The following is a 22,445-nucleotide window of genomic DNA, read 5'->3' as shown; positions in this document are numbered from 1 at the left end:
TGGAGCCGTTGGCGGCGTGGGTCCGGATGGATGCACAGCTGCAGGGATTTGAATGGCAGGCGGGACCGTCGGACAGAATCGCACTGTATGCGGATGATGTCCTGTTCTTTCTTACGAACGTGAATCGCTCCGGGCCACGGGTCCTAGACATCATGAGAATCTTCGGCGAAGTCTCCGGACTCTGCTTGAAACCGCAGAAGTCCACCTTATGGACTTTGGGAGACCGCTTTGAAGTTGGGCCGTGGGCCTCGACATTGCAAAGAGCGGTCGGGGGCCTTAAGTATTTGGGAGTGTTCCTGACAACCATGCCGAAGATAGCCTGGGAGCGCAACGTGGTTCCTGTATGGGACAACTGCTGGTCCCGCATGCCTCTTAATATCTATGGTAGATCAGCCATTTTTAAGATGGTGGCCCTTCCCAGATTACTGTATCAATTACAAAACCACCCATTCCCAATCCCGCCGCATTGGTTCCGACTGGTCAACTCGGCTCTTGGACGCTTCTTGTGGGATGGTGGCGCGGCGAGTGTAGCGCTGCGAACCTGCTTTCTATCCACATACTGTGGGGGCCTGGCGACCTCGGATATTCTGTCGTATTACCAGGCCTCGCATCTGGTGGTCCTGAATGACTGGTGGTACTGTGATGGGGGGGACCCGGCATATGCCCTTGAACGATACCTGATGGAACCTGACTCCCTACATACGGTCCTATACTCGCCACAGCGGCGAAAGAGACTGCCTAGAGCAACGCAGGTGGTGTTCCAGGTATGGCGGCAAGCACTGCGCCGCATGGGATGGTGGGGAAAGCTGACTGGGGAGACCCCGCTCTGGCATAACGGGCAGCTTCCGGCCCTGATGTCCCTTCCAGGGTTTAGGAGCTGGGACTTGATAGGTATCTCCACTCTGGGCCAGGTCCTCAGGAGCACCACGCTCAAAACCTTTCAAGAACTCAGTGCAGAGTTTAATATGCCTCGCACCCAGTTCTTTCGCTATCTGCAGCTTAGGCACGCTTTGGCACCCACGTTAGTGGGCTTGACTACCCTACCCGAATTCAGCCCGATAGAGGCAAAAGTGTTTATGGAGGACTTGGAGGACCGTAAAATATTCAAAATATACCAAACATTAGTGACACACTGCTCCTCAGACCTGCAGCCCTTAAGAGATCGCTGGGAGCGGGATGTAGGAGAACTGGAGGAGGAGGATTGGCGGGAGGCTCTTGAGTCCCCCAGGGGAGCGGCAATAGCAGTCCGCCTACGCCTAATACAATTCAAATACTTGCACCGCACATATTATACCAGAGAGAGATTGTGGAAGGCAGGGCTGATTGAGTCCCCGGCGTGCTTGCGATGTGGTTACGAGATGGGCACCCTTTTGCATACAGTTTGGGAATGTAGTGGCCTGGCGAGATACTGGAAAGGTGTGTGGGACTGCTTGTTGGAGGTGCTGGGGTGGGAGCTCCCTCGCACGGCGAAACTGGGCCTGCTTCATGTGCTTGAAGGGGTGGGCGGAAATGTCTACAAGCGGCACTTGCTACTGCTGGGACTAACACTTGCCAAACGTGATGTGGCTCAGGCCTGGAAGGACCCTGGGGCTCCCAAGGTGGCCGGGTGGAAGAAAGGCCTGGACTTTTGCATGGGACTGGAACGGCCGGTGTTCGAAGCCAGAGGCTGCCCTACAAAACATTATAAACTATGGAAGAGATTGGCGGACTACAGGGGATTGTGGTTGGAGCCCCCACCGCTGCCAAGGGGCGAGGAGGGGCAGATTTAGAAGGCATATTGAGGCTCGGTTATATCCATGTATGACTGTACATTTACCTATAACAGAGGTGGGGAGACGGAGTGTTGCAGGACGGGGGGGGTTGGATAGTTGGGGGGGGGGAGTGTAGAGGGCATTTTCCATTAAATGTATTGCGCAACATGAATCGTGATTGTAGTCACAGCCCCTCCGGGGTTCGGAGCACTGTGGATGTTTATTTCTGCGATTCAATAAAACCAGTTTTGAAATATCTGATCGTATAGCGTTATACAAAGACGATGTCCTATTCTTCCTGCCGGACCTCCACAGGACAGAACAGAGAATCCTTCGGATAGTGCGAGTCTTTGGCGAGACATCGGGCCTCTACATGAATAATACAAAATCGTTACTCTTGCATATTCGAGGGATCGTAGGGAGTGGCCGGTGGGCGGAGGGCCTCACACTGGCCTCACACTGGCTTCGCATGGCTTCACATATTTGGGCATATTCGCCCCATGGAAATAGAACATAGAGGCACTGACAGAAAAGGTTAAATCTGAGCTGATGACCTGGTCCACATTCCAATTGTCGCTCTACGGAAGGTCTCCCATCTTCAAAATTGTTTCTCTATCCCATATATTATACCAACTACAGTCTTACCCATACTCAATCCCCGTGTCCTGGTTCAGTCAAACAAATGCTATACTGGGACACTTCCTATGGGGAGGCAGCACTGCCCAGATTGCCCTACATACATGCTTTCAATCCACATACTGTGGGGGTATTGCAGCCGCAGACGTACAATCCTGCCATGTAGCTGCACACCTGCAAATCCTGAATGTATGTTGGTATGGGCCCAGAGATGATCCTACATATAGAGTCGAACAATGGATTATGGGAGATCCTTCCGTACATGCATTCTTATACAGTAGGCCAGACCCGAAAGGCCTTCCCCCAGCGACACAGATGGTGATTATGACCTGGCGACAATCCCTCCGCCTCATGGGGTAGTGGGGTTGAGTTACAACGGAGACTCCACTGTGGCGGAATCGTATGCTCCCACAAGTTGCAGATATTCAGGGATTCTGTCCTGGGATTGTATTGAAATCTCAACGTTAGGCCCTCTTGGTCCTGCCAAACATTGATAAGCACTTACCATGTTCTCCACCTGACTGTGTTGCACAGCCTGATGGAGAACATGCCAAGGCTCCCAGGAACTGCCTTAGCAGCAAAACAGGCCACTCAGCCCAACCAAGACTATGCCCATGCAGCTTCGTGATTGGCTGAGAGAGTCTGCTTCAGGTCCTGCCAGTGCAGACGAAGAGGACAGACAAATGGCGTGAGACTACGGCTCAGGCTAAGAAAAGTTTAGTTTATTTATTTATTTTCTAATCCATCCTCCCGCCCCACCACCCCCATTTGGAGGCAGCTGCCAATGCAAGGCCAGCTGAAAAAAAAGTACCTTGATCCTTGTCGCCCCAATCGAGCGAAGCATCTGTGTCGATCCCGCAGGTGAGGTGATGCATCAGTTTTCTCCACGCAACGATGACGATACCCCGGATCTAAAGAGCCTGTTCTGAGAAATGATGGTTCCAAAGCCTATGTAAAAGATATCTTCACACAGTTGAGACTATGTATTGATTGTCTCTCTGCAATGTTGGCGATGCAATGGTTCCAATGTAGCGGTTCCATGGTGATTCGCTGGATCCGAGTGCGATGCGCCGGTGTTGTTTCCAAAACAGTGGCAATGCATTGATTCTGCTCTCGTAGCAGAGGATGCACAGGTTCCGCTAGAGGGAGCACCTTGGTCCACTCTTAATGGACCACACACAGGAACAGGGTGGAAGACTTTCATTTCCTTGAGTCTTCAAATCAGGAAGTTAGTCAGCTAACCCTTGGAGACACTCTGGGTTTAGTGATAGAGGTTCAGTCTTTATTCGGTCAGAAAGTAGCAGGCAGCAGGGCAACACAACAAGGGTGCGGCTTCTAGAGCAGTAAGTAGTCCAGCAGTGCGCCAGACCTTAAGCACAGCAGTTCTTCTTCCAAGCAGAGTGGTTTCAGGTCCAGAAGTGTACTGAGATGGTAGAGTCAGTGATCCATTGCTTATACTCAGTTATGTCTTTGAAGTTATGGTGTAAGAAAACAGGCTCTTTGCAGATGTCCCCCTACTTTTTGCCCCATTTGGACTACAAGATGCTGGTTATTGACTCTGACAGTGCAATGAAGCCTGCTAACTAGGCCCCAGTGCTCTTTCCCTAAAACTGATAAGTGTGAATTGGCATTCCCAATTGACAAGGACTTACTTTACCACCTTATAAATCCTCAGCAAATGGTACCAGGGGTACCCAAGACATAGATGGTAAAGGGGTTCACATGGCTAATGCACAAGCTTGTGTTACTATGAGTGACCCGAGCAAACTACTGATAGCAGGCCTGCCATTGCAGACTGCAGCAACAGTGCAATCTGCTCCGTTTTGACTTTTCACCATGTGTGTTAAAGTCAATGCACTGCTTTTTATATATGTCAGTGAGCCCTAAGGAAGTCAAGAAAAAATTAGAGCAGGCCCAACTGCACTCTCTGATAGTTATCCAACTATTAATTGATATAGGAAAACCTAGATAAGTATTCTGGATCTGTCAAAGCACAATGAAATTTTGTAGATTCATTCACAGTCCGCAATGTTTAGTGTCCATTATTATGAAGCAGTACTCCAAATTCAAAAGATCCAAAGCCAAGTTGTATTCTTTCAAGATTTTATTATGTATCCATAGATATAACAAAACTTCACAGCTCACACCGCCGACACGTGTTTCGTCTCTATGAGACTTTTTCAAGGCTGGAAGCATAGAACAAAAATATAATAAATTTGATTAAAAAGTGAAAATATTGTTAAATTTATCTATCTACATCTTATTAAAAACAATTTATTTGACAGTATATACATAATTCCTAGAAAAACCACAAAAGGAATAATAATAGTATAAGTATTCATCATAATGTACAAGATGCACTAGATTGCCCGTATCAAAACCTGTAGAGGAAATATCATGTTATGATAGAATAATATACACTCAGTTAATAAGTTTCTCCGCAACTAATACATCTGTGAAGAAAAAATATACAATACGTATAATCGCTTGAACCTGACATGACTCCACATTTTAAGAAACGTGTCAAAAGACATCTGTTGAACAATCTTATACACACATTATAAGCAGAGTACAGAGGTGGGGATATATACATGATCATCGATATCTCATTAATGCGTGAAGGCCAGAAAAATATATATAATGTACCTAATACCCCAACTCCAGGTAAAATTTACAATGTGGGAGTTAGAGCGCAAATCAATATGTTTCTTAATGACCACACCAAATATTAGACATATGTTAAGAAGGACAACATACCCAAAAATTAGATAGAGCATGGACGAGTAGATGTTCTGCCTAAGTCAGTCGACCCATGTCCCATCAAACGGATGTTATGTAGTAGTTGATAATGCCACCGGAGGCCTAATTATAATTCCTGCAAGGGGTAGGAGAATAGCATCACACACTAAGTGGGTTATTATGGACACAGAGGTCTAAGATCAAGCATCATGACCAAATATGAAATGAGCCATAATGGCTTGCCAATGGGTATCCGCAAGGTATGCGTGGAAACGTAACTCGAATAGTATCCAATCATGGGTTGAACACCAACTCACCTCTCCTATATATTCAATCTAAGGAGAGATTCTTCATATCGCAGCCCAGCCATCGAAAAAGTGTCTATATATTAATATAACACAAAATTACGCATACAGTCAATATATGGAACGGTAACTGGCTGTTAAAAACAGTAATTAAGAAATTCTCTCACCGAGATCAATAAGAAGTCTTATGGCCTGATCAGGCTGCCAAATATCCCATGAAAACTGTCAGTACCGGAGTTGATAATAGGTTTCAATTAATTCAATTCTGCATATGAAAAATAATACAATAAGTAAGTACATATTGATAGTCGAGATGGCACCTACTTCCTCTGTATATGAAAACAGTAATCCATATATACCATACCATGGACGGTAGGTAGCATGTGTCACTAAGATCTATGAGACACACAACGTATGGCACTAAAGGGGGAAAGCACGATGGTACAAACTGAAAGGGGAAGCCCCTATTAACCTCTGAGCCGAGATGAGTCCACCATTTCCCGAAACAGATAAAAATAATACCATTAACTAAAGAGGAAATTGGAGACATAATCAGTCCCAACACTAACAAATAAGAGGGCAGCAAAGAGAAATACGCATGAATCGCACTCACTTATATATAAGGGGAAAGAGTCGAAAGGGTTTCTCTTCAGAATGTAGGCCCCGTGGTATGCGACCGTGATAAGTCTGAAAAATACTAGTGAAAGTGGTTAATACAACCGCAAAGTAGAAAAAAGGCGTCCTACCAAATCATGACAAAAGGACATAAAACAAACATAATATAAATAAATACGAGTCCCTGACCCAAAAAGATTAAAGCAGGGTCATCATAGTGCTGTAGAAATCACGACTCGAATTAACAAACGCACGTCTCACCTTTTCGGTAATCAGTAACACGCCCACCTTCAAAAACCGGTAGAAACCCGCCTATCAGCAACACGCATCAATTTAAAGCATGAGCAAAGTCCCGCCCCCACAGCACGAAGTGATACCGTGAAGATCAACCCAACAGCGTGTTGACGTTCCGTATATATCTCGAAGCCATCTTATAGTGGAGTAAGCTAGGAAAAAATCGCGTTTAAATTAGGCAAATAAGGAATATCAAAGCTATATTACGATGTTGCAAATATAGGCGGATGTTATCTTAAGAAGGAAAAAAGTAAGGAAAACCCCAACTCATAATCCTGACTGAATTATAATGCTAAAGTCAGACTAGAGGTATATTTCTACATAAAGTGGAATAGGATAACAATATTCGTCCTGAGTCATTCAGTGTTCTAATTCATAGATACGTTCCAATACAGCCAATTACGGTTATATTAAGAAAATAACTAACCACATTTGCACATAAGAATTAAGGGAAGTGTGATATTACCTAAAGAGGAATATCCTAAAATAAGGATATTAGGAGTCACATCCCTATAAGTCATAAGAGGATACTCGTTAATAAATGGACATACATATTTCTTGATAACAGCAATGTAATCCCAGCACAATATATAAGTGTTCATTGTATCATGTTAGAACATGATTATGAAATATTAAATGCAGTACAGGGAAGATAGTTCCAGGCATTAGGTGCTAGTACAACAAAAACTCATAATGTTGTATCCAATAAACAACGGTCAGAATAGTATATACAACAAAGAAACCGAATATGCAGAGGGGGTATCCAGGGGAGTAAAGGGTCACAGATAGCTTCAAAAGTTCAATCTTTTAAGAAAACATGTAGGTCTCTATCTGTATTTAAACCCAAATCAACTGCTCGAAGCTTAATGAGCCACTTTGATTCCAAAGGAAGTAATCCAGGAGGCAAGGTGTAGTATATTAAAGGGGTGGACATGTAAGTGCAAGCTTATATGTCCCTGTAGTGACCTTTACCATTAAAGTACACTACAAGTGACAGACGGCCCACAGCAGAATACAGGTTTGCACACAAGCACTCTAGGTTTACTAGCTCCATATTGGTACAGCCAAAATAGGCCATATTTGGAATCAAACAATGTGCTTTCTCACCCCTGACATGAATCCTATGTTGAGGAGGTTGTGGTAGGAACCCAGATGTCTATCCTAGAGACTCCCACCTGGTTTCCCCCTGGTTTACAGTGCTCTGGCTGGAAAGCGTTGGTTTTCCTGCAGCTGCTGCCACCACTCCTGCTAGGCAGTGTGATCACTCCCAGGCATCAGAAACAAAGGCTTGGGTATTAAGGAGGTCACACCTCCTTCCTCTCAAGCAGGCTAGTGAATTGGAACATCAATGTGGTAAGCTTCAAAGGCTACACTGCATCTGATATCCGTCAGGGGTACACCCTGTGGAGGAAATATCTCTTTTCCTGCCCTAGGCACCTACGCTCACTGAGCAGGGGGAAATTATATATGCAATGCAGTGTACACCCCTACAAGGCTGGCCACACCCCCAGGTGTGTTCTAGGTAAAATACGTAACCCACCCCCAAAGATGTGTGCATCTCAGGGGCAGATTAGCTGCAAGGGCTAGCTGCCCATTGGCTACTAGTCTCCATACCCATAACTCCCCAAAGTCTAGGATTTAAGAGACCCCCCAGATACCAGAACCTCAAATCTGAATGACCTGCATCAAAGAAGGAACCAGTGTCCATGACAACAGGACTTTGCATGTCAAAGTTAAAAAGTGATACTCTGTCCCTCTGGCAATGGACTTGGAACTGGGAGACTGAGCCTCGTCATTGGATAAAACTTGGCATCCCCAGACAGAGGGATCCCTGCCCAAACCAGCCTCGGACTCCCCCAGACTAGAGGCACTTATCCCCTGCACACTACGGGCAAAAACACTACCAGGATCTTAAGAATCACTGGCTATGAGGCCCGCCACGGGATCAACGGAAACCAGATGGTGCAGTGGTGGTATAAACAGCAGCAAAAAGTGTGCCGACATTGGGAACCATTACAAATGGCAAGCAAATAAAAATTAACAAAATCCGATACTTATCCTGTGGCCCAAGATAATCCAGTGCATTGTGAGAGTTGGTCTTACCACTGCCATGGCTTGTTGGTCGCCAATTAGGCAACTGATCCCCACAGTCTAAGCTGCAACTAGAATGAACACCATGCAACCAGCACCTGACATCAGCAAATGTGTCTCTTGTTTGTTTTTGCATCATGTTTCTAGCAGCACTATGTAAGCAGTAAAATCCGCACCAACAGCGTCTCCCATTCCGCATCATGGACAGCCACAGCACCTCTGCATCCAGACCCCGTGAGCAAGGTAAGATTGGACTGACTGCTGTGGCCTGGTCCAAGGGCCCGCACAATATTAACCCTCCAAGTGTTCTACCTGACTTAGCCTCAAAGTGGTCAATTGTCACTAATGGTTTTTCCCATTGACTGCATTGTTATGTTTTTCATGTTTTATCTTGCACTGATTTAATATTGCTTTTAAACGCTATAACCTTTGTTATATGTATGCTATATTTTTCATTTGTGTCTAAAATAAGATAAAAATACACTTTGATTTAATAAATTGGTGTCAGATATATATTGTGTCAATTACTAATCGTCCATGTTGGTACTCTGAACTGCTTAACACATTCCTCTGAAGCATGACTGTTCTTTGTCACTCTAACAGGACTGAGCTAAGGGTTTATTAGTCTGAATCCAAGGACTATCTCTGGGGTATTGTGATGATATGCCATGGTGCGGGGGTACGCAGCCCTTTGTGGGTGGACAGGACACAGCCGTTTTAGGTGTAAGTGTGAAGCTGTTTCTAGCTCTTCCCTTCAGGAAGATCCATCAAGTCATGCCCAAGTTCTCTTTATGTATGGCTGTCTAGAGTGAATACATAAAGTCCAGCTGTACCCCAGCCCACCCAGTGAGCAGACACCAAATGCCTAATAGCAGAAAAATGCCTAACTTTCTAAAAGTGGCAATTTCAGAATAGTAACAACAAATCCAACTTCACCATTAAAGAGGATATATCATTATCATTGCTTAGCTAAACATGAGGGAGCCACCTTCTCTCTACTAGGAATTACACTTATTAACTGTAATAAGAAATCCACAATCTTAACCAATGCGAGGAGTAGGCCACTTAATAGTGAAAAATGAATTTGAGAGTTTTTCACTACCAGGACAGGTAAAACTTAAAGACACTTGCCATAACATTTAGTTACATAACACCCAGCCCTAATTACTACCTAGGGCCTACCTTTAGGGTTGACGTATATGCAATAAAAGGGCTTCGCAATGGGTTTTTAATACTAAGTTGATATGGCAGTATACATTTCATACACAGGCACAGCGATGGTAGGCCAAGGCAATGATTTAGGACTTCTGAAGTGGGTGTCACAAGCAGTGCTGCAGTCCCACTAGTAGCCTTTAATTTTCAGACCCTGGGCACTTGTAGTGCACTTCACTTATAAGTAAATTATAGATGCCAATTGTGGATACAACAATCAAACCATTTTCAGGGGAGAGCTAACATGCACAATAGCACTGGTCAGCAATGGTAAAGTGTTCAGAGTCTTGAGGCCAACAAAAATAAATCAGCAAAATATGAGGCATGCAGGCATGCAGGCAAAGGTTTGGTGGAAGACCACACTAAGGTTGTCAGGTCCAAGAAAGGCATTCTCCTAGATGTTAGCGGTATACTTTTATCTCTTAATGTTTGTACCCGCTAAGTCCATCTTGGACATATCTTGTGTCTGGGGGCCTTCTGCAACCAATATGGGAAAGTAAGTGTTGTGTTGATAACATTTGTCAACAGTTCTTATTTATGCATCTTATGATGTCAATCCAATGACCCCTTTAAATTTTTTAGCGCACATATGGAACTGGTAAGTATTTACTGGTAAATCAGAGCATGCAAAGGGAATTAAAAGCCAGGACTGTTACACTCTGACCTCTGAGGATAGCAGATGCAGTGTGATGTTGGCATTGTGGTCTGAGGGTGGTACTGGTGGCAAAGGGATATAAAGGTTGAAGGGTGAAAAGTAGTGTGGTCTGTGAATGGTAGCACAAAAGTTTGAGAAACTGAGATGGCTGAAGTCAGCAAAAATGGCTTATCACTAACAAAGGGGGAGGTCCAAGGGCTATGACAATCAGCAAAGGCGAGCTCAGGGTAGGATCAAAAGAAGGCTCAGATGATCAGAAGAGGGGAGAGGAAGGCTCCAGATACATTTTCTCACATGGCTCTAAGGAAGGATTCTGCTTAAAAAAAGGGCTCTGATTGCCAGCTGTGATATCACTAGGAACAACAACCAGCTGTGATATGTTCTGCACCAGATTAAGGGCTAGATGAAGGATAGTGGAGATATATATGCAGCAGAAGTGTTTGAAAGGCAGCAAGCACGAGTTTCAAGTCCAGTAGAATAAACTGTGTGACTTCCAGACCTATGAGTTACATTCCATGTGTGTTTGTGTGTGTGTGTTTGTGTGTGTACAATAAATATGTAGCAAGTGTGTAGTAGAAGACTTTCCTCATGTAGTCTCCGCTCTGCCACCCAAGCGAGGATCACTGTACCTAAATTTAAACTAGCCCGGATGAGTGTCAAGGCCTTTTCCTATCTTGGCCCCGCAATCTGGAACTCTCTACCCACAGCAATCCACAATGAAGCCAATTACACACAGTTCCACAAGTCATTAAAACCTGGCTTTTTGATAAATTACCATCCTGTCCACCTGCTCTCTCCATCTTGATCCTTCCTATGCGCCGGAAAAACCCTTTTGGGTGTCTGTTGCGCACTATAAATTTTAAAACTAACTAACTAAGAATCTGTATGTGGTGAACGTCTCTGTGCATGGACCAATGGAATGCATTTTGCAAACCATGGTAAAGTGTAGACATAGTTTCTTTATACAGTGAGAGTGTATTGACTGCATCTTTTTGGGTGGAAGATGGAGACCCACATATTGAAGTGAGGAAGGTAGGATAAGAGGCTACCCACAGAAATTTAGTGATGTCCTTGCTAGCAAAGGGCTGATGATTAGTTTACCTTGAGTAATAGCATTAGGTAGATGTTAGGAGCGAGGGGTAAGTCAGAGTTTTCTCTTGTAAAGGGGACAACATTTCTAATTAGGGCTGCCTTTTAGTCTGCGACTGTTAACTGCTCACGAAGGCTGAAGACGGCAAAGTGCTGAGAGTTCACACATCACTGTGTCCTAGTTTTGGATACTCCTGCTCGGAGACAACACTATTGCTACTTCTATGAGAACCATCACCTAACACAAAGGTTGTGTTTGAGCTACATTCAGAAAATTACATTTAGTAGAGAAGCACCCTAAATCATTTTTGAAATCCAAATCATGAGATCCACATTCCTTACCTGGAATATTAATATAAAAGTGGAACTGTGAAATGATCGATTTGTAGTTCACAAAAATGGAGGTAATAAAATGTCTTTGTTTATTCAGTGTCCTGTTTTTTACAATATTTCTAATAAAGTAAACAAATCAAATATCTCTATAAGTTTAGTACTTCCGTGCCTTTGATACCGATATGTCTTTATATTATTCACCGGGAATATTCATTCCTTTTCAAATGACAGTCAGTAAAACTAATTACGATGCCTTTGCTCATTGTTCCTTAACAAAATATTTCCTCTGGTGGCCTGATAGAATTGAGGTAATTGAAGGGCAGACTTTACACCCTCCACACTAATAAGATAAACATACCTGTAAAGGCCAGGAAAACAATAATGACCTTGATAAATAGGGAGAAAGCTTCCACAGTGTGAGGGCCATTGATTTTGTATTTTGCAAAAACAAATACGCTTTGGGAGATTGCTTTTTGAAAACAAAAAATCTTTGAAAAGTGTGCCGGGCAGCCGAATGGCCATCATATCTGGCACTATTGCCCATCAAATATTTCCTGTATTGACAGGAACCACCATGACAGCAGTTCCTGTCAAGGTAGAAAGTTGTCCATAAGGCTGGCGGACAAATCTAAATTTAGCAGCATACGCCCCAAGGATGGCTGTGATATTCTCTTCTTCCATCCGGACAGATTTAACTCTGTTCCCCAAACTCTAAATCACTGCCATAGTTTTTCCTCCTTCCGTCATAAGATTTTAAAGAAACTTCTCAATTATGCTGTGCTGGTGACTGTAGGAAAGTATCATTTTTGTATAGTCGCCCCTTAACTTTTTGCCCCAGTACTGATGGTTAGGACTCTGGAAGGGCACTGGAGCATGTGCCCAGGCCCCAGTGCAAGTTATCTCTCTCAAAATATTATGTAGCAAATTGGTACTCCTGTTGTATATGAATTTAGAACCCTAGTGTAATTTTCCCGATTCATGCCCATATATAGGTATAAATCACCCTATCCTTATATAGGCATTGAAATCATAACCATATTTAGACTTAGCCTATGCAGTCCAAATACGGCATGGCTACTTCCACCAGTTCCGAAATTCCACAACGATTTCTTGGAAAAACCCGCCTTCAGCAGTCAGGGACTTCCCCTTGCTTGAATATTGATTTATCTAAGAACTCATGGAGTTTTCAAAGAACTGAGTCTTTGATGACATTATTGTGTCCAACCTTACGTCAACCTAGGCACTTCAAGGTATAAATATGCCCACATTTGCCCAAGCAAACACACGGTGGTTTGGAGCAGTTCGACTATCTACTTGCCCGACGCTCTGATACAGCAAGTGCAGAAGGAAGCCGACCCTCCAGCAGACGCACTGAGAGAGACGCTGTCTTTTCTCCTGCCGAGAAATCCAGCTCCAGTGTTTCTAAGCTACCCTTGCGGGTTGTTGGGAAATCGAGTCCTGAGAGAAGAGATACCAGACCTCCTTCATTCTAAAACCAAGGTACGGAGCAGATTAGACCCTTAGAGAATTCTTGGAATAGATTCTTGGCAAAAGAATACTGAAACTAAGCTACACCTCACTTACTTCTTCCCTTGTACTAGACCTAGGTTAGGTACAGCGGGGTAGGCTTATTTTAGAAGCACCAGTTGAGTACTTTTAGTCTTTATTTATTAATGTATGTATTCTATGTATTTTATGGCTTAGAAACCATATCATGCTTTTACAGTATTACTTTATAATACTCTTCGTGAGACAGAAGACTGTTCAATATATACTTTTTATTGAAAACACCTGTCTCTCTATTTCTCTGCACCTCCGGTGAAACGAAGCATGTACAATTGACTGAGTGAAATAACTATACGTTGTTTCTTCGACTCTAGAGATACATTTCTTATTCTTGGGAAACAAAGTTGTCATGTTTATGCGGTTGTCAGAAACGAATCCCTTCTTGTTTATTCAATAAAGTTTCTAGTGACCTCTGAGCTAGCTGGCACTCACAATTAAGTTTAGTATATTCGATAGAGACCTAGTAGACCTCAGTCCTACATCAAATCTATAGGATATATTATTCCAATGCGCAGAGCATATTGGGAATATAGGAACTACACTACATGGCGCCCAACGTTTGGTAAGGCACTAATTTAACGCTAGATACTAGAGTAACTCAGTCGTGCTTTTCACAGAGACCTCTTTTCCCCGTAAATACTCCAATAGACGTCTGGAATGGGTTAAAGGATAAAATATCCGCCTTAAACTGAGTAGGACGAAAAATCCTATGTACTAGTTTTTGGTTTTGTTCAACGTTGAAGGATACAGTGTTCCAAAATATTGTGCACCTTATCTTTGTTTCCTTGAAACTTGCTCTGCAAAACTTCTTAACAAAATGTCCGACGAGGATAATCCCGGGGTCAGTGGAGCTGTAAGAACTGCAGCCAAACCGATTTTAGACAACACAAATCTCCAACAAAATGACCCGGATACTATACTCATCCTGGTAAATATAAGGAAAACAATCACTATAAAACCTATACAAAATGGAGTATCATCGAGAGGTGGTAAAGTAATATTTGTTATAGAGACACATGAATATCGGCAGACAGAGGTATTCTATTCATGGATTCTGTTTCCTGCAGCAAATCCAGTAACACACGAGTTCCACTTCTACAAAGTAGAGGAACCCCCAGCGGAATACGTTCCTTTCGAGGACGTTGAAATTCCACTAACTTACCAAGAGAATCAGCTTTGGTTTAAAGGCGCCCTACAACATCAAAATCACATTACCAGGCTCGGCCCACTATGTAGACCAGGAGCAACATGGCCGGTACTAGCCAGCTATACACCACAACCTGACATTGAAAGAATGACAGGTTCAGAACTATTAGCTCAGCTAAAACAGCTAGTTAAAATACATAGACAATTGGTTCAATAAGTTATGTGGATTTTAACAGTCCAACCAGCTGTAAGAATTCCACAGCGCACCCCTCACCAGGAGAACACAAACAAAATCACACCACAGACTATACTGTCAGTAATCTGTAAGTTGCCTGCAAAACGGGAACAAATTCCATTCTGGTTAGCCCAGAAAATTACTCAAATAGAGCCGGTATTTCCTGATAGTACACCTCATGAGAAACACAGGATTCTAACAATCTGTCTACCAATGGGGATTGCACCACACGTGGAGGACTGTGGCACTTGGGGTACAGTCTCTGCTTCAATCTACACAAAAACACATGGGGCCTCATTTATGAAAAGTGACGCATCGCTGCGAGAAAACAGCGCTGCGTCACTTTTCATTGCGCCCTCCTTGCGACCCCAATGATGCGTCATATGTACAATATGACGCATCATTGCGCAAGGACTTACAGATACGTCAGTATTTCTGACGTATCTGTAAGAGCAAAAGTGACGCATTGCTGGAGTGTGTCACAAAAGTGACGCAACTCCAGCAATGCGTACTTTCACATAGGGTAAACCCCATGTGAAAGGGCCTGCGTCTGTCTTACGCCTGCTGTGAGGAAGGTGCAAGATTTTGATGCAACGGCATCCTAGAAGTGACGCAGTGAAATCTCATAGATTTCACTGCATCACTTCTACGAGCTTTCTTGCATCAATACGCCCCCCTTGCATACATTATACCTGGCGCAGGTATAATGTGGCGCAGGGGTTTACAAAGTGACGCATCTACCTAGATGCGTCACTTTGTAAATACGGCGCAACAAGGCGCATTTTGTACGCCAATGGTGCGTCACAAAAAGTGATGCACCGGCGGCATAAAAGTGACGCACAGCCTCATAAATGAGGCCCATGGTGTTCCGTCCATGGCGGTAATACCAGACGTCCTGAGACAGATTCAAAATGAATACGGTCCAGAACCAGTCTTGAATCTTGGTATGAAATTACTGAAAAATTTCAAACAGGTCTCGTATATACTTTTAACTAACATTAAAGGTGAAGCAGCATCCGTGGCGATCCGCCAGAAACTAAAAGAAACAGATATTACTGAGCAACCATATGAGCTTGCCTGAATTATTGAAAAGTCCTATGAAGAACTAGGTAGAGATAGTTTGGGTGGGAAATCAGTAAACCCCCAACTAACTGAAAATCCTGAAAAAGTTTTTATTAAAAATAATCTCATTAGAAGAAGTGGGAAAACACCAAATAGACCCTTCCTATAGAGAAGCGTTCCCAGTCCAGAGGAAGATCTCAGCAACAGGAGCCCTCAGAAAAGAGATATAACCTTAGAAATAGGGATAATTTAAGAAAACCTAATAGATATCAAGACATTTATACACGTTCCTCTCGTACCTTTCAGACTTCCTCGCAGAAATCCAAAAGAAGAGGATGATCAGAACAAAAAGAGGAATGCGTGAAGTACAAAGACGAACAGCATGTTCCAAAAAATGAGAAAACTCAATTCACCAAGAAGAAGGTAGCAAGTCTAAAGATCAGACAAGCCGAGGATCTTGAGGACACAACTCAGGAACGGGGAGAGGACCCAGACAATGCTAGACAGAGCAGCAGAGGTCACCATAGCTCGCAAGATCCTGAAGGATCATCTGGAGACAATGGACTTGAATGAATGCATTCAAGTTGAAACTGCCGACACCAGGGTTAGTGTACCCCATACGTTATATGAAGTAACACTCCCTATGTAGGGGGACATAACTAGGAAAATAAAGGCACTCTTTTGGGAGAAGCTATCTAAGGGTTATGACATTCTTTTAGCTGAACAAGACTGGCCCCCTGAACTTGTCAGGGAGTGCCCACATGGCGAAGAGATGATTATGCCAGCCTTCTCTAATCACATTCCAATTCATAAAAAATACACCTATGCCAGAAAATGGGCTGCAGCCCAGGCTCCAGCATTGTACAAAAATCAAGTAAAATGGGATGAGGACTCGCCCCAACATAAAATCCAGTTAAAAAATCAACCTACTGCACAAAGGCAGAATCCAGTTAAGCAAGAAGCTAAAAAAACAGGTCAGGGAGATCTTAGATCAACTTGAATACCAAGGGGTGATTGAAACATGCACCTCATCTATGAACAATCCTTTGTTTCCTGTCTCCAACCCAGACAATACATATCGTCTAGTTTTGGACTACAGAAACTTAAACTCTTGTTGCAAAACTTTGGCAGTACAAAATACACACAGTGCAGCACTGATGAATAACATTGTGCGTAAAATGTATAAAACCACATTAGATATTTCGAACGGTTTCTTCTGTCAAACATTGCACCAGAAAGCAGGTATTAGACCGCTTTCTCCATCATGGGGACACAGCGACAATTTTGCCGTCCCCCCCAGGGATTCAAGAATAGTCCAGAGTTACTACAAACGTATGATGATGAGGCATTATCTTGTGTCGTTGACATCTATCTTACAGACGATGATTTGGACGTGCACTTGAAAAGAGTGAACACCATAATACTTGAGTTCGCTTCTGAAAGGTAAAATTCAATTTTAAGAAATCTCAAATTGCCCACCTCACCGTCCTATTCTTATGATACGAGTTATCAAGTGAAGGCAAAAGCCTGGCAGCCAACTTTCTAGATAAATATGCGCTGCTTCACCCTCCAAAAACACTGAAAAACTTACAAGATTCTAGGTTTCCTGCATTTTGGAAGAACTTATGTTCTAAATTACGCAGAAAGGGTTAGACCTCTCTACGAACTCATCAAAGCTGATTTCAAACCAACTAATTGGACTCAAAAACACACAGAAATTTTACGTTCAGTGCAAACAGACATGTCAGCAAAAACACAGCTACAAACACGCGACAACGTACGCACCTTGTGATTCGGATCATCCCAGGGAGATGCGGATTCACATACCTAACCTTTAATGAAGGTGAAAAGGTACCAATAGCGTACAAATCACACTTGTACACACAAGCTGAAATGAAATTCACTTCTACAGAAAAGATTCTGACAGCGGTACAAACTGGAGTAGCAAAGGAGAGAGCCCTCGCACAGGGTAAACGCATTAAAGTTGTTACACCTGTACCTGCCTTAGAGGCAGTGACAAAGGCAAGCATTCCAAATGCAAAAGCTCTACATCCAAGATGGATACAATGGGTTAATTCTCTTGCTGCAACAGACGTTGAATACGTTTTTGACCCATACTTGAAGACACAAGAATTTCTCCAATACGAACAAAAATGTCCTCTGACTATTGAAATTCTGCCTCTAGAACATTACAGATGTATAATCTATACAGACAGATCTGCACAGCCCGCAATTTGGGGTAAACAAGCCTATAGTGCTGCGTGCGCGATTGTTTAAGGTCGCTGGCGCGAAGGTAAATTTTGACCTATGGTCACTAAAACTCAATCACTCAGAGACTGTACAGCTCAGTGAGCTGTACTACAGGCTTTCAAGATGGCGCTTGAAAATACAGATCGCGAATTACCCACACTAATAGTGTGCGATTCGTATTACTGCGTTCAGTTTTACAATGAATATCTACAGAACTGGGTTCAAAACAGTTTCAAAGATGCAAAAGGTGGCACAATTAAGCATAAAATGCTTTGGGAACAAGTAGTTCTTTTGCAAAAAGAACTACAAAAGACTCACGTGATTCATACACTGTGTCATCAGCATGATGGCATTCACGTTGCAGGGAATTCATTGGCTGATGAGGCCACAAAGGCAGCTGTGCAAACGGCTTTGGTAGCTGCAGTCACTCATTCAAAAACAATAATAGATGGTGAAACAATGCTAGCAGTGAATGCCTCAATGAAATGCAGCTATGCAGCATTACCTCTAAATTATCCACTCGGATATACATACATAATTGATGCAAACTCCGTTCCTTTTGCTCGAATTCCTGGAGTGGGGGATAGAGTAATTCCAAACAGGAACCGGAGAGGTGCTTTCAATTTTGGAGCATATATGGGAGAGGGCCTGATATATCAAGGGATCTCTAAATCTCTACTAGAATTAGAAGAGATGTACTGGTGGCTAGGGATGAAAGCTCATGTATACGAATTCAGAATTAATTGTGATGACTGATACAAATACCACAGCTTTGAACACCACCAGATTCCTGACTACAGTACAGCCAATCCAGTACAGACACCACTGTTAGACAGCATAAGGCTATTTACATGCGGACGTCCGAATGGACAGATGCAGTCCCACAAATATTAAGACAGATTCATTTGGAATGTTGCCTCAGTGCTCGGCTGATACACAAACTGTTATAAAAGATTTTTAAATCTTTAGCGGCACATACGCAATTGGCACGCTACATTCTGACCAGGGTCCTGCGTTTAGCTCTCGAGCTTACAAAGAGGCCATGGCTAGCTTGGGCGTTGCATTGCAGTACTCAAGTCCATTCCATCCTGAAGGAAATGCGGTAGTGGAATGAAAAAAACGTGACATAAAACAATCTATAACAGCTAGGGTATTAGGTTCGGGTGACAGGTGGGTCAAACATCTAATAAATGTCCGACGTAAACTTAATAATCTGCCAAGAAATTCTCTGGTGGGAATCACTCCATATGAATTACTATTTGGTACTAGAATGCTCATCCAGGATCTTAATTGTTAAACTTCAGTGGTGGAACAGAAACCCTTTGATATCATAGACCGTTTGGCTGTTTTACAGGACTTAAATGAAACAAGAAGAAGTCTGAGTAACACAACAAAGAAGCCAATGACCACTGAAGAAAAACAACCTGTCCCAGCAAGACCTGTCTGGGATCCAAAGATTGGGGATCTAGTCAGGGAAAAGATCGCAGTGAACAAGGAATTTGGGCCTTCTTACAGAAAAGCAGTACCTGTCTTACCAATCCACGGAACAAGATCAGTGTTACTACCGCCCCTTGCTGGAAAAAGGGAGAACAGAATCGTGTCCATCGACCTAGTCAAAACCACATCATGTGGCCGATAAAAAGTAGTAGGCCCAATGGACTCCCAAGATGTAGTAGATGACCAAATCTTGCTACAATCCAAGAGGTTCTAACTGAAAGACTTATCACCTTTGATAAAACTACTGTAGGAAAAGAAGGACTATGCAACGAAGCCATGGAACTTTTACCTCCTGAGACCCAAATAACAGTTCATCAAGAAACACCTGTCTACAATGATATGGCATCTGACTATGCTAATATGACAAAGGAAGAAACAGCTCCAGCGATTCCGAAAAATCCGGATGCAATACCAACAATTGAAAGAACTGCCTGTGGCTATTTCATCAACTTTGATACATTTTCTGAGGATCCCAGTGAACTTGAAACTACGCCAGTTAATAAAACTTTCAAGAAAAAAATAACAGAACTCTTTCATCAACTTGAAAAAATATATCTGGTTTCACCATGGGTTAAATTTTGGATTGTGTTAGTTGTACTTTTTCTCCTGCTCTGGCTCATTCTTGTTTTAAGTTTGGGAAGAATGATAGATGGAAAATACAGTACAATGGACACAGCAAGTAAGAACATCAACTTGCTCCTGAAACCTCACAAATCATCTCATCGTGAGCGAAGAGACCTGTCATCAGTAAGCATCACAGCCGTTCCTATATCTCGTGGTATCGCATGGGACACAACTGATTATGACATTTGTGGAGCGGTGGAACTGTTGAAGAATCCACACCAGTTTAAGGTTTCTTTGAGTGACTTTGTCTCACCCAGCACATTTTCCGATAATTGGGACTTTGAAACTGTTAATAATATGATGACAGATTTAGAAATGTCAGCTAAATTCACAAAACATGAATACTTAGAAGGTCCATCAGATTATGAACAAATGTATTGTTTTAATCATTATGGTCACCATTATTTGCAAAAATCAGCAAACCCTAGAAATGCTTTTACTCATAATCAATGGGAACATTGTCCAACGCCGCCAAAAGGCAGCTCAAAAACATTTTATGAAAAGTTTCCATACTTCTCAGGTTTTAATGTCACAAATCCAGAAACGTTTTATTTAAAAAATGTGAATAAGACAGGAATGAAAAACATGTTGACCAACAGTAAACAAATTTATTCTGCGAACTTTTATGCTCAGCTGTCTACATTAGGTTTTAACTTTTGGAAAGACGACATTGAGACAAAAACTGTCTGGGGCACAAAAGACTGGCAGGTGCAAGGTTTAGAAGCCTTATTCAGAGCCTGCATTATTCCAGAACAAATAATGTTTTCAAATGACACTGTTCACCTTCATAATGTTTTGGTTTAGCTAGGATAAAAGATTTCAACAAACCGTCCATACCTAAACCCACACCTGACAGTATCTTAACTTCAGGTGAGGAGGTAGACGTAAATTATTATATTTTACAACAGAACAGAACTAATTCTTAATGGAAAAATTGGTTAATCTGGCCCACAGACACGAAGAACAGTCAAGATAGATTCCTGAACAAAACACACGGGTTCAAAATTAACAGGCTAGATCCAAGATATTCCCAGAGACAACATCCAGGGACAGTTACAACATACAGTGTAGGAAAACTATGCCTTGAGTGGCTACAGAAATCCACACTCTCAGAAATTAAACAACACTTAACTTTACTTAAAGAAGGCTCATATATATATGGACGGTGCACAGAAAAAAAGTGGTTCTTGGAAGCTCCAACTTATATTCCAAACTTCCTTTATTTCATTCTTTTAAAACCTCTTCAGCCAACGAGTTTCGTTCACAACGAACTTCGTCAGGGCTTTCAAATATCCTATTATCGTTGTCCAGAGATAAATGGGTCAATATGATAATCGCCCACCATTCAAGAAAAGTAGATGTATATACTCGATAGTATGATGAACAGGTCCCCACCGTGTGGTAGCGTTGGAACAGTCAGACCTATTTCTTTATATATATGTTGTATATATTAGTACAACTGATCCAACCTACAGGCCAATAATTTCCATATTCCTTGAGAAGGCGTTGATTTACGAGACTTCTTACTTGGACCTAGTAAACCACGTCAAAAATGTTTCAGATATGCCGGTATATATTCTGCTTACAATGAAGCATGGAAAGTCACGCAAATGGAAACTGCAGAAAAATACGAGAACTTGATCGTATTACTTTAGAGAAAGCTCTCTCTGTAGTGGACAATGCGTTAACGACTCTGTCCTCCAGAATTTATTCTTTGGACGGCATTGTATCATCTGCCATTGAGATAATAGAGCAGGACTTGCTAATGTTACAACATTGCAAGTCTCAATTACGTTCTATAATGCTCTTAGGCTGGACGTTACAAAATCTGCATTCAGGCTACCTACCATGGCGTCTAAATACCACCACCCCATTGTTTACTGTCTTTAACCTTACAGATAAACAAATCTCTTTGCGCTAAGAGGAGCAGACTATACGGTGCTGAGCATAGAAAACTGGAAAGATTACCATTAACTGTTTCTGAGAAACCAGTAAAGATTTTCCAATTTCAGTATTGCTTACAACATATACCATCAGGCCTGTATAAAGGTTGGGTAAAGGATACATTAAGTCAACCTGGAATTTACCATACACACACAAATGTTGAAGTGGTTGAAAGGAAGTGTTTCTTAGTAGTGAAAATTGTAAGAACTCGCTAAGCGGTACACTTTTATGCAAAGGTATTAATTTACACTGAGCCTGTGAAGGTTCTTCAAATAACCTTTCTTGCCACATGCACGGTTCACCAGCAGCGGTGATAAAACCAATTGTCAGGCAGCTTTCCAATGGCAGCTACGTTATGCTCAATGTTCACAGCTGTTGTGGCATGTTGCCAGGAAAAGCGT

General features: G+C 42.6%; 1 long non-coding RNA gene across 1 annotated transcript in view; it reads right to left on the bottom strand.

The window, feature by feature from the left end:
* Positions 1 to 4,491: 4,491 nt before the first annotated feature.
* The window catches only part of LOC144767022 (uncharacterized), a 146,409-nt gene continuing 128,455 nt past the window's right edge, over positions 4,492 to 22,445 (bottom strand). Inside the window, exon 3 of the long non-coding RNA XR_013598029.1 lies at positions 4,492 to 4,573. This is a non-coding gene — a long non-coding RNA (uncharacterized LOC144767022). The remainder of the gene's footprint in view (positions 4,574 to 22,445) is intronic.

This window comes from Lissotriton helveticus, chromosome 7 (assembly GCF_964261635.1).
Source record: "Lissotriton helveticus chromosome 7, aLisHel1.1, whole genome shotgun sequence".
NCBI classification, from domain to species: Eukaryota; Metazoa; Chordata; class Amphibia; order Caudata; family Salamandridae; genus Lissotriton; species Lissotriton helveticus.
The sequence above is the reverse complement of the archived record's forward strand: the minus strand, read 5'-3'. Positions and strand labels throughout refer to the sequence as shown.